At 35.2% G+C, this 17,159-nt stretch overlaps 1 protein-coding gene across 1 annotated transcript in view; it reads left to right on the top strand.

Annotated features, from left to right (window-relative positions):
* The window catches only part of LOC126964506 (dopamine D2-like receptor), a 319,528-nt gene that overhangs the window by 294,663 nt on the left and 7,706 nt on the right, over nt 1-17,159 (top strand). The gene's annotated exons all lie outside the window — the stretch shown is intronic.

Here is a 17,159-nt window from a genome sequence, read left to right as displayed (position 1 = left end):
ACATATTTGAAATGAAAATGAAAATGAAATGAAAATGAATTTATTTTGGAAGAAAAACTGACACATTCACACAAAAAAGTTAATGAGAACAAAATATATGCTTAGTCTAATACTTAACTTATTTAACTTAATACAATAGAAACAAAAGCAAAATTTGATGTGGCAGTTGTCTTCCAAAACTTGAGTCCACTCAGTTATAGTTGTGTCCATACACTATGAGCACAACACTGATTTTCAGTGACCCCATTGTGTGAAGTTTGGAGCTGAACTGACATATTATTTAAAAAGTAAAATATTATTAATTGTGGCACTAAAATAATTATTATGAAAAAAAAAATATGATTAACAAAAAAAAATGTTACTAAAAATAAATAATGACAATAACAAAAATAATAAAAAACGTATGTGTGTAAATATATAAGGAAGAAAAAATAATAATAAATACGAGTAGCTATTTTATATAATACAATGAAATTTAAACAGTGCTCACCAAGGCAGGAGATGTAGGGAGCTATTGGTCATTAATGTGTATTTTTTTATTTTTTTCTAAAATTCGAGACTGTTTATAAACCCAGTAGCGGCGGTGGTAAATTATTCCAGCACTTGGTGGCATTGTACTTGAAACTTCCCCTGAAAGCCGCAGTGTGATGCTTGGGAGGACAAAGCTTAGCCTTTACAATGTTCCTTGTTATAAAATTCAACACCCTGCCCTCATTTGCCCATAACAGTTTCGAAAAGAGATATGCTGGCGTTTTTGTCTTTATAATTCCAAAAATCATACAAGCGAAGTGTAGACGTCTGCGACTTTCCATGTTCAGAATATTGGCTTCTCTAAGATACGGACTCACATGAGATCTGTGTGGAATATTCCAACAAAACCGGGCGCAGGCATTTTGCACTCGCTGTTTAGTACTTTTGGTGCGGCCTCGTAGTCTAGGACCATACGTAGTGTCATTATAATTAAATTTTGAGAGTACCAAAGCATCACACAACCTGACACATAGATTTGTATTTAAATAGTTCCTAATGCGATAGAGTACTTTTAAATGATGAAAACAGTTCGCAACAGTAGAGTTTATATGTTTCTCAAATCTAAGATTCTCTTCAAATATTAATCCTAGATTACGAACCTCATGAACTCGATCAATAACTTTATTATTAATAACTATTTTAGGATTGTAACGTTCAATTTTTTCAACGACTTTAGGGGTTCCCAGTATCATAAATTTGGTCTTAGATGGATTAAGAACCAGTGAATTATTTACCGACCAAGTATAGATTTGGCTGACATCTGAATTAATATTTTTTTCTACATTTGACATCTCGTTTGGCTTGAAAGTTATGTAAAGTTGAATATAATCTGCATATATTTGATATTTACAATGTTTAATGTTTTAAACTACATCGGCACTATACAGATAAATAATAGCAGTCCTAATATTGATCCTTGAGGTACTCCGCGCTCAAGAGCATTACAATCAGATAATGACCTACTTCCATCTTCCTGTGTAATGACTACGATTACTTAGGTAACTGTGGAACCATTTTATTGTTTTCGGACTCAATCCATAGTAACTTGGTTTAGAGAGCAGCAGACTCGAATTTATGGTATCAAATGCACGCGAGTAATCAAGTAGTAATAAAATCGTACCCTTTCCATCATCTAGGGCAGTAAGAATATTGTCCACTACGTCCATTAACGCTGTAGTTGTCCCTCGGTGTTTTCTAAACCCTGACTGGTAATCCGGTAATATGCCATTATACTCCAAAAAGCTCATTAGCTGTTTATGCACAATCTTTTCAATTACTTTTGATAAACAAGGAAGTATGCTGATAGGACGAAGTTCTTTAAAGTCTTTTGGATTGTCGTTTTTTGGTATGGCACTAGAGCATGACGCCATAAGTCTGGAAACTTACTTGACGACAAGGATATATTTATGATATGAGTAAGTACAGTAAGAGTTTTTTCTGTAGTCAGCTTAAGCATATCCAAAAATATATCATCAATTCCCACGGCTTGCAATTTCAACTCATTCAAAGTCTGAAATACCGTATGTTCATTTACTAGTTTAAAATCGAAAACAGAGTCACTATGGCGGTGGAACTCATAATATGTCTGAGTAGACAGAGGAATCTCAGCACTGCCTGGAATGTTAAGGAAGCTATTATTAATTTCATTAGGATTTGCAAGGTGAGATGGTAATATGTATTCTTTTTTCGTAGTGATTTGAGTATTCTGTTTAATATGCTTCCACAATACTTGAGGTTTATTTATATTGGAGTTTATGTACGTACCAAAATATGCCTGTTTCTCTCTTTGTATTGCGAACTTAACATAGTTTTTTATTTCTTTATAAAATTGCTTATGAGTTTCAAGCTTACTTTTGCGTGCCCTTACTTGGGCTTCATCACGACACTGCATCATCTTCCTAATATTGTATGTAATCCAAGGGTATGTATTACATTTGATTTTAACATATTTTTTTGGTGCATAAAATCGAATAAAGATAATAGTATCGATGTTAATGAGACTACAATTTCATCAACATTTTCTAATATTAATAATTTCTCCCACTGGATGTTACTTAATGATTGCTTAAAATCATTCACGTTAATGTCTTTTATAGCTCGACACACAACCTGTTTTGGAACAGGTTGGTCTTTATTTATATTTAAAACACATGATATAAACGCATGGCTACTCAGACTTTTAATATGATCCATTGTAACAGATGATACGGGAACATGTGTGCATATTAAATCTATAAGTGTTTCTGTTTAAGAAGTGAAATGCGTTGCCTCTGTCACATGTTGTTTTAATTTAAAGGTGTTTAAAAATGTTTCAAGTTTTTTGTAATTAATATGATTCGAATCAAAAAAGTTAATATTAAAATCCCCAAGTAAGACAATGTTTTCACACCAGACAAACGCGCCCATTGACTCAGTAAGAGCATCAAAAAATGTATTGACATCCATCCAAGGAGGTCGATACGCGGTGCCCACGACCAAAACTCTGCCACGGATAAAAAGCTTAAGCCACATCTGTTCAACGCTTGGTGTAATTGGATGTGTTAAGATACGTACAGATAGGCCTTGTCTCGTGTAGAATCCAACGCCACCGCCTCGAGAGCGCACGCTGGTTGGCCGCGGAACATGTTGTAGTTTGTATCCAGGGACAGCAGGTGCGCGACCCTCCTGGCCCTGGCGCAGCCACGTCTCGTTTATAGCCATCAAATCAACGGAATGACGTTGCATTGCCGCTACAAATTCGTCATGTCTGGTTCCAAGTGAGCCGGGATTTAACAGACCAATTTTAAGTTTTTTTTTATAATTGAACAGTGATATTTTGAAACAATATATATGTGACCAAGTGAAATAACGTTTATATGTGTAAGAGAATAAAATAAATAAAAATTTGTTAATATAATATGCAGATAATTTTTCATTTTATGTAGTATGTATTCCATACTCGATTTAAAATATTTATACGTACATATAATATAATAACATCACAACCGCTTTTAAAATTTAAAGTTAATAAAACTTGTCCGCAATAGTACTGCATAACCAAGCCACATAGAATCTCTATATAATAATAACACATTAAGCTAGAATAAACATAACTAAAATATAGTACATAAAGTTCCAGACAATATTATAATTATTGTCGTTATCATTCAGACTCAGCGTCATTAGAAAAGAGAGAAGTGCATTAAAATAATAATAATTTGCTGTGATTAATGTTTTTGTAGCGAAATCAAATCGAAAAAAAAAATCTCGAAATTCCAATATAATGTGATCGACAACTGTTTACTATAGCGAAAACACTATAATTACAATTATGTGATAAAAATAAATTACTTTTAGAAAGTACTAAACTCACTCTTAGCCAAAAACCTTACTGATGTCCTGTTCAGAACGAATAACATGAACAGAGGATTTCTGATCTCGCCGAGCATATATTATCCCACCCCGGGTCCACACAAAACGCCAATTTCTCTGTCGTGCAAGTTCCTCTCTCGCCAGGTAAAACAATTTACGATTTACGCGAGTCAGGTGCTCATTTACATAAAAACGGCGCGGTTCTCCCCCTAAGCCCATTCCCGTGGTGTCCACTCCACGCCGGACGCGCGCCTTGTGCAGGAACTTATCGCGCAGGTATCGGCGTGTGAGTCGCACCACAATGGCGCGCGGCCGTTGAGTTACTTCGGAGCCGGCTCCCCTGGATTCCACAGCATTGATGCGTGCACCGAGCCTATATGCATTCACTATATCACGTTCCTCGAGACTAAACCCTATCTTTTCAGCGAGTGTAATGACAACGTGTAACAGATTCTCCCCATTATTTTCCTGGAGACCTGAGGTCTCGACATTGTTTAGCAACTTATCTTGTTCCGAGTCATTTAGCTGTTTTTTTAAGCTGTCAATAGTCTCGTTGACCTCTGAACACAACTGACGTATATTTAGACATTTCGAGTCGAAAAATTGAAGTCTCAGACCGCAAAAGCTTCATTTCCTCCGCGAGTGAAGGTGGATTGCCTGACCTGGGACTACTGGTGTCCTCTTCCTGGGAGCTAGGGGTATTCACCTCCCTGCAAGCTTCCTTAGTTTTATTGCTCATGTTATAATCCTTGCAACTCCACTTGTTATTATTTCGAACATCCGGATAACACGTCTTATGGAATAGCACTGAACATTTTTTACACTTAGCGCCATCTGACCCCTCTGCAAAGAACCTTCCACAGTTGTTGCACTTTGCCATTATAAATTATTTTTTTAATTTGCTATGGGTGTACTAGATGGCAATAGTAGCACGAAAATGTTTAAATTATTTTTATTGAATGAAGATTGAAATGTGGGTAAGTAGAAAAAAACCACTGGTCGTAGAACTATTTCGGGGTTTTATGCAATAAATAGACTTTACACACTGGAATAACATTGTATGTCAGAGGTAAAATTATATTACACTAATATTTCCACTTTTTATGTCCGGGATTACACTTTTTTCACTAATTTACGAACAAAATTGCGCGACAACTCATGACAGCAGCTCCAAACGTCAGACGAATTGATGTTTGATGGTTGTTGGTAGATTTTAGTAGAATGGAATTAAAATTGCAGAGTTTGCCATGACTTCTAATTTTTTTATTGTATATTTTTCGACGCCAGATTTCCTATCGTCGACTGGATTAAATGGATTAAAAGGATCAACTTTTTGTGGCAAAACAGTATTTATTTTTGCTGTTTAGCCATTGTCCTAGCCCTGACATGGCTATAATTAATTTATTACGACTAGTTATAGGCCGGTAAACATAGAATTTAATGTCGCACTTAATTTCCGGTCCAACATTTCTTTATAAAGCGTCACTTACTAAGCATAAAATCAAAAATTAATAAAAAAAAAAAAGATAACTGACAGATCCAGAAGGAGTTTCAAGGCCCATTCTGAAAAAATTGTCTTTAGCCGATATATCGGAAGCTATGCACTTTAGGACAAAAGTTATTGGGACCATTATTGACCATTTCAAATATTTTATTTCCTGGTAACTTTTCTGTAAAACTTATCGATTGCGATTTATGGCCCATTCAATATCTTATCTTTATCGTTTTCTGACGATCAAAAATAAACCGTGTAAATTGTCGGTAACGTCATTTATTCGTTATTTTTAACGCGTAGTTCCTACGGTAAAGCCTTGTTTCTTTGGGCATCCCTAGACAGTACTGTTATTTTTAAGTCAAGCTATATATAAATTAGACTAGCTGACCCGGCAGACTTCATACTACCTCAATCGATAAATAAAAGACCTAAGATTTTGTATAAAATAAGTTCAAAGTAAACAAAAGGAATCCTTTTTTATTAAAACAAATAAAAAGAAATGTTCGGTATTAATGCAATTTTATTATTATTTTCGATTAATTACACATGATGTACTCACTGACAAAATAGAGTTTTCCTTAAATACTGGCTATTTATAAGGTTTAAATTTGATATTGACAGACACACACAGTTACGATACAGTCTGTTAATCAATTTAAAGCTTTCTGGTTCAGAAATTTTAGTTTTTGACAAGCCTTAAGATTTATCAATCTACATGATATTAAAGTTTGTTGTCAAATGTCAAATAATATAGTTTGCGTTCAGAAATTTAATATGACAAAACTTAAGATTTATCAATATACATAAAATTAATCTGATAGATAGTTAACAACTGTAGTTAATCTACCTACTATAGTTACCTAAAATTAAGCTTATTTTTTACCTCTTGAGAAAGTTAGAAAGATATCAAAAATTCTAATTAGTTATTCATTATAAACTATTATTTTAATTTGATTTCTGAACGACGGGGGACACTACAAAGGAAAATGAAAATTGTTGTTTTTATTTAATTCCGAGGATTTTCATATTTGATCAACCTTTTAAACCTTCCTTGGACTTCCACAAATAATTCACGACCAAAATTAGCCAAATCGGTCTAGCCGTTCTCGAGTTTTAGCGAGACTAACGAACAGCATTTCATTATTATATATATAGATAGATTTCCACCTATATATTGACTCATCGCGATATCTCTGGAACCATAAGGCGTAGAGACTTGAAATTTGGTAGGAATATTCCTTTCTCCGTAGAGGTCAGCTTAGAACTTAGGATTTTACGAAATTCCACCCGAAAGTGTTTGTTTTTATTATGAACAGAACAACGTCTGTCGGGTCAACTATTTTTTTTAATAAAACAAAATGTGTTTTTTAGTAAAAAAAAATATGGTGATTTTTCCTTGAAACGTCCAACTAATTAACAGGCGTAATGTGTTAAGTTAATTTAAATTATATGTTTACTCAAAGTTAATTACGGTCATATTAAAATCGTCTGCGTTGCGGGCTTTCAGTCCACATCACAGCAATTAATTAAATTTATGTTTACTGATGGCAAATTTTATATAAATGGTGCATAATACATTATCGATATTTTAAATGTTATTTTATACCTACATACTGTAGCCCATCCTCACGCGCGGGATCGTTGCAGGATAATACAATCTAATATTCTCTGGTACTTCTATATTACCTGTACCTCCCCACTCGGAGGTGTCGCCTGCTGTCGTTACGTCAACACCTCAACGTGACTATCCTGCTGCCATCCGCCAGCAACGCAGAAAGCGGACAGTGCTGAGGACAGAAAGTGGAAGCGGGTACGCCCGCAACGAACCCGTTTGTAGAGCTGTGTCGAAGGGTCAGACCGACAAGGATGGCTTCATTAAGGTGGAGCGGAAGAAGAGGAGACCTCTTAGTCATAACCAATGTGGCACAGCACCGATAGGACAGAACCAGCTCCTGCGTACCGTAATCCCAGCGACTTATATCTACGTCTCTCGCTTTCACCACACCACCAAGGCCTCCGACATTGTTGTGATTGTTGAGTACTTGGTGGAGAAGACAAGGTTCCGGTTGGGGGTCGAAAAGTTGGTGACGCGTCACGCAGTAGACTTCAGTTCTTTTGTTGTTCACGTCCCGACAGAACATATATCAACCTTCCTGGACGTGCAGCTGTGGCTGAAGGGGGTCTTGTTCCGCAAGTATCGTGGACGTCGCCGACCGCCGGAAGCTACCGAATCCGCCTCACATCGCCGCGAAAATGTGACGTAGATTTAAGTTATATATCATATGTATGTTAGACTATAAGGTATTTATTTTATGGGCCATGTAGGATGAAATAAAGGAATTATTATTATTATTATATTCTTATCCTTTCACTTTCTAATAAACATTTTTATGAATATTAAAAATGAGGCCGAACACCGACCAGTCTTACTTTTCTGTAATCTGTCTAATTCTATTATTTTTTCATTCGCGTCAATATTCGAATTTCAAATAACATATTATTCTTTAGCTTTACGGCCAATCTTATAACAATGAGTTCTTATATGCGGATAAGAACTCCTTGTTACAATACATACATTAATACAATAAGAATCTCTCCCAGAAGTATAGGCAGATATTAAAGTCTTCCATTTGCCAGAACCCTACATAATAGAGTGTGTTCTACCACTCGTTTTTTTCGTCCATCTATGGCATGTCGCATCGCAGCCGGCCGCGGAGCAGAAGCGAAATTGAATCATTGGACGGGTAGTCTAAGGTGTGTAAATATAAAATAAAGGCTCTAGTTTCCGAGTAGGAGCGTGGGTTCGAATCCCATACCTAATAATGGTTTTTTATTAGACTTATATTTAAGTACAAAAGAAATAAAATACCGTTTTTAATGAATTTATCAATACTATTTTATAACATCAAGAATTATTTCATAAAATATGCTCCCTGTTTTAACTATAATGAAATTGTTTCACAGAACTGTCATAACGTGCGTCCATAAATTCTCTCATAGGAAATATTTCCATACAAAACAAATATTATAAATAAAAATAATTATGAATCCCATATCGAAATAAAAACTATCCTATCTCTCAAGTTAGACTAAACTGCTCTCCATGAAGTAATCCCTATTAAAATCCGTTAATTAGTTAAGGAGTTATATTTATAAAGATACTATTATTTTATGAATAGGTAAAGCAAAATATATAAAAAAGATTCACTTTCATCATGGTTTCATAAAACCACACAATTACCTTATAATATCAGAGTGGGCAAACTGGCAAGAGTCTTACGTGAGGACGGTGAGGAATCTGCCCATGGACATCAACACCAGGGGTCGAGAGATGCGTTGCCGGCTTTTAAGGCGGTAAGCAGAAAACACGCAAACATGGTGTTTTTAGGCAAGTTTTGTGGTGAAAGTATAGCATTTCGAGCTATGAACACTACTTAATCCTGTTACACATATCCTTAAGTCTTATTTGTAGGTTGTTAATGCTTGCTGTTGGTTAAAGTTAACACTGCCGAGCCTTTTTGAACTACCACTTTTTTTTGAAGTTAAACAAGTTTTTTGGAATGGCGTGATGCATTTTTTTGGTAGTTCTCTCATAAAAGTTATTCTTATAGCTTGTACTTTTTTGTGAAGGTTCATTTATTCAGATTAGTAGTGAATAACGAGGATTGTAAGCATATTTAAAACTGTTTTCCATGCAAGAATTTTGAAAATATTGGCTTTGTTACATAGATGGCGGGCCGGCAGCCGTGAATTCATATCGCTCAAGGTCGCTGGCTTTTAATGTCACCTTAAGTTGCGCTTCAACTAGATACCGCACTACCTAAGAACAATAGCTTTTTTATTACGGGATACTATTGGAATCTTGTATGCGTGGCATATTGACACTCGATGGCATCTTTTTGATGTCTTATTTTACATTGAAATTAATAAAATACAAAATCTTAATTACTGATAGTAATGTGATCCCAGTGTCTTTCTTATTTCTTGTACTATTATTTTACAATGTTTTACTACGCAAGCCGCCATTTTAGTTTCAATTTTAGCATAGTTTAACAGGACATGCGGCGCGTCAACGTCACTCATTGTTCGAGACTGGCTGGAGTACGCCTACTTGGGCTTAGTAGTAGTTGCCGCACTTTGCGACTATGCCGTTTGTATTTAGTTGGGCGCAGCGGAGACCACTCCTTACTCTAAGGGAATGAGCTTATATTAGGTAACGTAACCTGAGAGTTGAACAAAGCAAACAGAATTTTATAATGAGGCGGTACTCGAACGGTTAGCTCAGTTGGTTAGAGCACCGGCACGGAACGCCGGAGGTCGTGGGTTCGAATAAAATTTTGTTTTTCAAATTTTATTTGTGTATTAATCCTAAAAGTGAGGGTTATCACTTTAAAAACATAACATATTGTTTAAATTTACAAGAGCGACATCTCAAGTCAATTTCCTAATATGCAAATATTGGGGTTGAGCAGGTTATCAGCTGTAAAGTAGATCCTGTAGATGAAGCCACAACCAAACAATTTTAATTCGCTCTTCGATTGTCCCAAAAAGATATTGTTATTTTTTTTTAAATCATTGACAAAGCGCTTATTTTCATTGTATTCATTATATTTTTATTCATCTTCTGCCACACCTAGCACTCAACATATTTTAGCTAAGGAACTATACAGGTAAAGCAATACGGCTCAGTCAAGATAATTATGACTTTTAACCGCTTCAAAAATGAGGAGGTACTCAATTTTTTTATGTATGTTAACGATGTGATTACGCTGAGATTTATGATTCGATTTTCGTGGTTCTGAGAAATCTCAGAATTCAGAAATCCTGAGAATATTTGACATTTAGTCCTATAAAAATTTAACAAAGTTTAGCCCAGTAGTTTTCTTTTTATGAACATTATAGTTTGTGTCCGCCTTTTTTCAAATAATAGCGAGTGTCATAATTTTGCTTTCGTTGCTAATCAATGTAACCTTAAAATAATTATGATTTGATATTAATACACATATCTTCTTTGTTAATAAACATTAATAGCGGCACCTCTTTGTGACGTCTGATAGCAAGACGTCGCCTCTCTCGGGTTAAATTATAAATGAAGGTTTAATTTAGGATAATTGAGGGTCTTATTATATTCGTCTGCACTGTGAACCGTCCACTTCAAAGGTGTTAACTAGCTGTAGGTTTACTTATAACGCATAGACGTTCAGCTGATTGTAATTGATACGCCCTGCCCATTACAATGCAGTGCCGCTCAGGATTCTTGAAAGAACCAAAAATTCTGAGCGGCACTACAACTGCGCTCGTCACCTTGAGACATAAGTTGTTAGTCTCATTTGCCCAGTAATTTCACTAGCTACGGTGCCCTTTAGACCGAAACACAGTAATACTTACACATTACTGCTTCACGGCAGAAATAGACGCCAACTTACTAAAAATTGAATAAATCGTTTTTAAAATAATAATATCTATTAAGGGGCCATAGTCTCTCTTTTAGTACAAAAAAAAAATTTATGAACGATGCGGGATTCGAACCCACGACCTCCGGCGTTCCGTGCCGGTGCTCTAACCAACTGAGCTAACCGTTCGAGTACCACCTCGTTATAAAATTCTGTTTGCTTTGCTCAACTCTCAGGTTGTGGCTTCATCTACAGGATCTACTTTAAAGTTGATAACCTGCTCAACCCCAATATTTGCATATTAGGAAATTGACTTGACTTTTAAATAATAACAAATTATTAATTATTGATTCAATTCAGGGGAACCCGTTATGAGCAGGATGGGAGAAAATGCCATCCAGTCCACTCGGCTTGTTTTCGTCCAAGAAAAACAGATCTCACCAAACAGTATTCTATCAAACTGTACTTCAGGCGTAGAGCTCTGACACCGGGAGACGCTTGTAGATATCTTTCCACGACAGTTAAGAGTCGAGTGGAACTCAAAAACTGTACTCCGAAACCGGCTTCTCCTGAGAGTCGTATCGGACAGTAGGTCAATCTCTTTACATAGCAGCAGTAGAGACTCGACAGTATTACGTACGAGTTTTGTACTAATCTGGTGGAGTCTGGCAGCCTGATTCTCCCACATCAGCCTTTTCTCGCTTCTTACAAAATCAAAGAGCCTGCAATGACCGCACACTTTGCACTCCACGGGTTCTAACAGGAAAAAGGGAATCACCTGCATTTACGCCGGATACTTTCTTTTTATAATGTGAAATCAATCAATGCAGTTTTAATACTTTTTTATTATCTGAGAATGCATAATTGAACAAACCTTTGTATAATGTATATATAATATTTTTTTAATTCTATAATGTTTTTGATTTACGGGTAAATCAAAAATTACATAGATTTGTAGCATGATTTTTCTGCTATGACGAATACTAAGTATAAACTTCCTCAGACAAATTAGGCATTTAATAAATTAGTAAAAGTTATTATATATCATGTATAAATACGTTGGTATTTCGGTGGTACCATAGATTACGGATTGGTCTCCGCTGAGCTCCAGCTAGATACCGCACTACCCATGAACAATAAATAGCTTTTTAATTACGGCTACTACATAGGCTGCACTAAAAGTATCGGGAATGGAATATTTCCACTGTTCCTGTCATATTAAAATCTTTTTAATTGAAAACTCCTTGGTTTTATAAATCGAATACCATTTATTTATTTAAAAAAAGATTCTCGGTCTTATCACAAGGTCTTGTCAAACTTGTTTAGTCGTTGAGAAAATGGATTGACTCGAGACAATTCTAGAGCGATGATTTATTATGACTTTCGAACAATGATATTTAAAAGTATAGATAGGTTACGTAGACAACATTCGGTGTTTGAAAATGATACACTAACGCACACATGAATAATTTAACATTGCAATAGCACACTACATTACGATTACACGTCAAAGAAGGATAGTAAATGCAATTATCGCAAGTGAAAAAGAGATAAGTCTAATTTACTAATTGCTTCGTATTTGCATAGCAAAAACACAGAATCATTCACCAGATAAGAGTTCATGTAATAAAAGTTATAAAGTAGTAAAACTGCATTTAGATTAGGTGTTATTGATTTAAAAAAAAATTGATTATAATATAATATATTGATGATATAAATTATTTGTACATAAAATAATAAAAAACATACAGACATATCAAAACAAACCGAAATGTATTAACAGTAAGGGTTCCATTTTTACAATTTCACTAACGACGGCTCCCAAAAAGTTTTAAGTTATAATTATTATTTATTGCATATTATATTATTTATGAATGTATTTTTGTTGAGGGTTTATTACAATAAGATAATGGGAGAAACAGAAAATGATCCATTGATTCTTCTGCAGTTAGCAAGGGATATACCGAAAGGGCAGTGTTACTGAAAAAACTCCTACGCAAGCAGATAGCACTTACTGTCTACGTCCGCTACCTACCCTAAATCTTGTTAGTGTAGTTTGATAGTTCAGCTATACGCACTTGTTTAATAAAAAATATTAAATTTCGTAATACATTTACTGCAACAACTCCTTTTTTACATCATTTCCTAAATTGTCCTAAAATATACTACCTCGATCATCCCGCAGCAGACAGGGTAGTTGCGGTATATTCGGAGTATTATCGTATCGTTACAAATGTGTCGTTGTCGATTTTGCGAGTAGACCTCCTGGTACGTTACATACATGCCAAGATTAAGTACTAATAAAATATTAAATAGCCTGCTATTACTAATCTCATTCTACACCACCTTTCTATTCACGCTATGTATTCTGCCTACGATTTTACTTCTGGTTGATTAATCTATGACACATACTATTCGTCCTTATCGCGCTGCAGTTGACATTATATTCTCTATCTTGCTCGAACCACCACGTTAATAATTCGAGATTTATTTGTAAATAAGAAATAAAATCGTGATATAATACAAATACAGCGTTCTTTTATATAATTTCGTATAATATGAAATACCTTCACTCTTATATATCTTGCAAACATAGTTTTTACACACAGGTTGGCATTTTAGATTATTATTGTCACGCCACGAAAACGTTACGCTTAGCTCGCTGCTATTAGCCGACTAAATGAAATTACGACAATTGTTTGCATTTATCTGCAACATTTTGCGCGCGCTAGTGCGATATCTACCTCTTTATTGTATATAATATCACTGCTTTCGAAGTGGTTTAACACAAAAACAGTGTGTTGACCGGATGAATTCTGCACTTGGTGATGAAGCCACATCCAAAACCTCAATTTATCGCTGGTTTGCTGAATTTCAACGTGGACGTGTCAAGCTCAGTGATAATCCCCGTCAAGGTCGTCCAAAAACTGCAGTCACCAAAGAAAACGTTGATGCTGTGCGTAAGCTGATTGAGGAAGATCGACATGTGACATACCGCGAAATTCAGGCAACTTTAGACATTGGCATGAGTCAAATACAAATAATCTTGCATGAACAATTAGGTGTAAAAAAGTTGTTTTTCCGATGGATACCGCATTTGCTCTGTGAAGAGCAAAAAGCGGCTCGCGTTACTTGGTGCATCAGACCTCTCAAAAGATTCCACGCAGGATGCTCAAATGCTGTATACAACATCGTATCAGGTGACGAATCCTGGATATACGCGTACGAACCCGAAACAAAAAACTAGTCACGAGTTTGGGTGTTCGAAAATGAGTTAAAGCCAACAAAAATTGTTCGTTCACGGAGTGTTGCAAAAACAATTGCGGCCACGTTTGTCTCCAAAACCAGCCATGTTGTGACTAATCCTCTTGAGGGACAAAGAACGGTTAATGCAGAATGGTATGCTAGCATTTGTTTGCCACAGGTCGTTTCTGAACTCCGTAAAGAGAACTGCAACCGCCGCATCATCCTCCATTACGACAATGCGAGTTCTCACGCCGCGCACAGAACAAAAGAGTTTTTAGAGCAAGAAAACATAGAATTATTAGACCATCCGCCGTACAGCCCCGACCTAAGCCCTTATGATTTCTTTACTTTCCCTAAAATAAAGAATAAATTGCGTGGTCAGAGATTTTCATCACCTGAAGATTCTGTGGACGCCTACAAAACGGCCATTTTGGAGACCACAACTTCCGAATGGAATGGTTGCTTCAATGATTGGTTCCATCGTATGGAAAAATGTGTCAAATTTCGCGGAGAATACTTCGAAAAGCAATAAATACATTTTTAAATAGTAATGTTGTGCCACTTCCTTGATTCCCGAAATTTTCAGTGCCGCCCTCGTATTAGATGCTTGTGTGCGTGGCATCTTGACACTCAATGGCATCTTTCAAATTTAATAACATAATCTTTGTGTTAATTTCAATGTAAAATAACATTGAAATTAATAAAATAGTTACTGATGATATTATGTGACTTTCTTATTTCTTGTAGTATTATTTTTACAAAGTTTTACTACGTAACCCGGCATTTCAGTTGCAATTATTATAAAATTTTAACAGTACGCCCACTTGGGTATAGAATTAGTTTCCGCACTTTGCGACTGCGGTAGGTGTTAGTTATGGCGCAGAGCAGACCAATCCTTAATCTATGGGCGCTACATTCGGGATGTGTGATCTATAGATCTATCTACAAAAGAACATCGGCATAATATTATCTCACTCTTAAAATATTGCAAAAGTTTATGGTTGTAAGTGATATTCATATTATGTATATATAATATAACATCACAGCTGACCCGGCAGACTTCGTACTGCCTCAATCGATAAATAAACGACTTCAACTTTCAAATAGTATTGTTTGCGTTCAGAAATTTAATTTATGACTTGAAACTTAAGATATATCAATCTACATAAACATAATCTGAGAAGTAGTTAACAATGAAATAGTCAAAACCAAGTACCTAGTTAATCTACCAACTATAGTTAATTAAATTAATTAATTTTTATAATTAATTAATATATAAAAATTCTAATTAGTTATTCATTTTAAACTATTCTTTCAATTTGATTTCTAAACGACGACGACGATTTTATTTAATTCCGAGCATTCAAGACCAAAATTAGCCAAATCGGTCCAACCGTTCTCGAGTTTTAGCGAGACTAACGAACAGCAAATCATTTTTATATATATAGATAACATTGATATATTTCGTATTTATGTATCTCTTTCATTTCATTTCTCTTCTGTCGTGTCTAAGCTCTACGCTTTTTGTGATTTAATTTATGATCCGAGTTCGATTCGTTTTTACGAGTATTTAGTCGCGACTCCATAATTTATAGGATTTACTTTACAGCTGATAGACTATTCAACCCCAATAATTGCATATGAATGAACGTCTTTTCTTTTTTCTTTATCTTAAAAATACTGTGATATTTTATTTTACCAGTGGGAGGCTCGTTTGCACATGAGGACGGGCGTTATGGGTACCACAACGGCGCCTACTCCTACCGTAATATGTAAGCACTATTGTGTTTCGGTCTGAAGGGCGCCGTAGCTAGTGAAATTATTAGTGGGCAAATGAGGCTTAAGATCTTATGTCTCAACGTGACACAATTGTAGTTTGAATTGATTGATTGTCAGAATTTTTGGGTTTTTCAAGAATCCTGAGCGGTTGTGTATTGTAATGACAACTGCATATCTATTACCATCAGCTGAGCGTCCTGTTCATCTCGTCCCTTATTGTAATAAAAAATATTTTGGCTGTATGTTTGTAGAAAGTTTACTTAAATTGTCAAATTAAATAGTAAATTAAAATGTAAACAATAAAACTCTATTTTAGTAACTAAATAAATGCTTAATGGCTCAGATTTGTTTGAAACTCCCACGGTCGAGACATTTGAATTTTTCAATCAACGCCAACTACAAAGCGTCGAAATCTGTTAAAAATGTGTCGCAAACCAGATAAATGTAAAATTTATACTTTAGGTGAGTTTTCGTTTTTATTTATTTATGTCTAAAATACTCTTGGGTTGATGGAAACTTTTTAAATACTAGCTGACCCGACAGACGTTTTACTGTACGTAATAAATAAAATTCTTATTAAAACTTTTGTGAGTTATTATTAAATTATCTGTTAAAACGGCTTTACTCACGTTTTTGTCGGTGTAGGTACCGACAGTAAGAGGTGGGACGTTACCGCGAACATACCACACTCACCCTGATGAAGGAATTCCGAATGGTCCGAAACTAGTCGGTACCGACACCGACAAAAACGTGAGTAAAGTCGTTTTAACAGACAAATAAAATAAAATACTGTTTTTAAGAATTTGTCAATATTATTTCCTAACAACAAGAACTATTTCGTAAAATATTCTGCCTGTTGTTACAATGAAATTGTTACACAGCAGAACTGTCAAACCGTGCGTCAATAAATTCTCTCATAGAAAAAAAAACTACGTTTAAAAAAACTGACTTCAAAAACTCAAAAGTATCAAATAACTAAAAATGTAATTTAATACACCCCTTATACAAACCTTTACCTTTAATATTAATAAAATACTATTATTTGTATGTGCTACATATTGATAGCTTTGAAGTCGGTGCCTAGCTAAATGTAATAAAGGTACAGCAACTTCTAGAACAAAACAACTCACGCGGACAGACACGCGTGGCCAGACAACCTAAATAAAAAAAAAGAAGAATTACGTAAATCGGATCATAAATCTCATAGTAATCGGTGTACATACATAAAAAATACCGATCGAATTGATAACGTCCTCCTTTTTGAAGTCGGTTAAAAATATGTCCATACAAAGCAAATATTGGTCATTTTCCTACAGTCATAATAAACAAGTAGGTCGAAATTCGCTTGAACATACTATTCCTTA

Source organism: Leptidea sinapis, chromosome 5 (assembly GCF_905404315.1).
Source record: "Leptidea sinapis chromosome 5, ilLepSina1.1, whole genome shotgun sequence".
In the NCBI taxonomy this organism is placed as follows: Eukaryota; Metazoa; Arthropoda; class Insecta; order Lepidoptera; family Pieridae; genus Leptidea; species Leptidea sinapis.
Note: the sequence above shows the minus strand (reverse complement) of the source record. Positions and strands in the feature narration are given on the sequence as shown.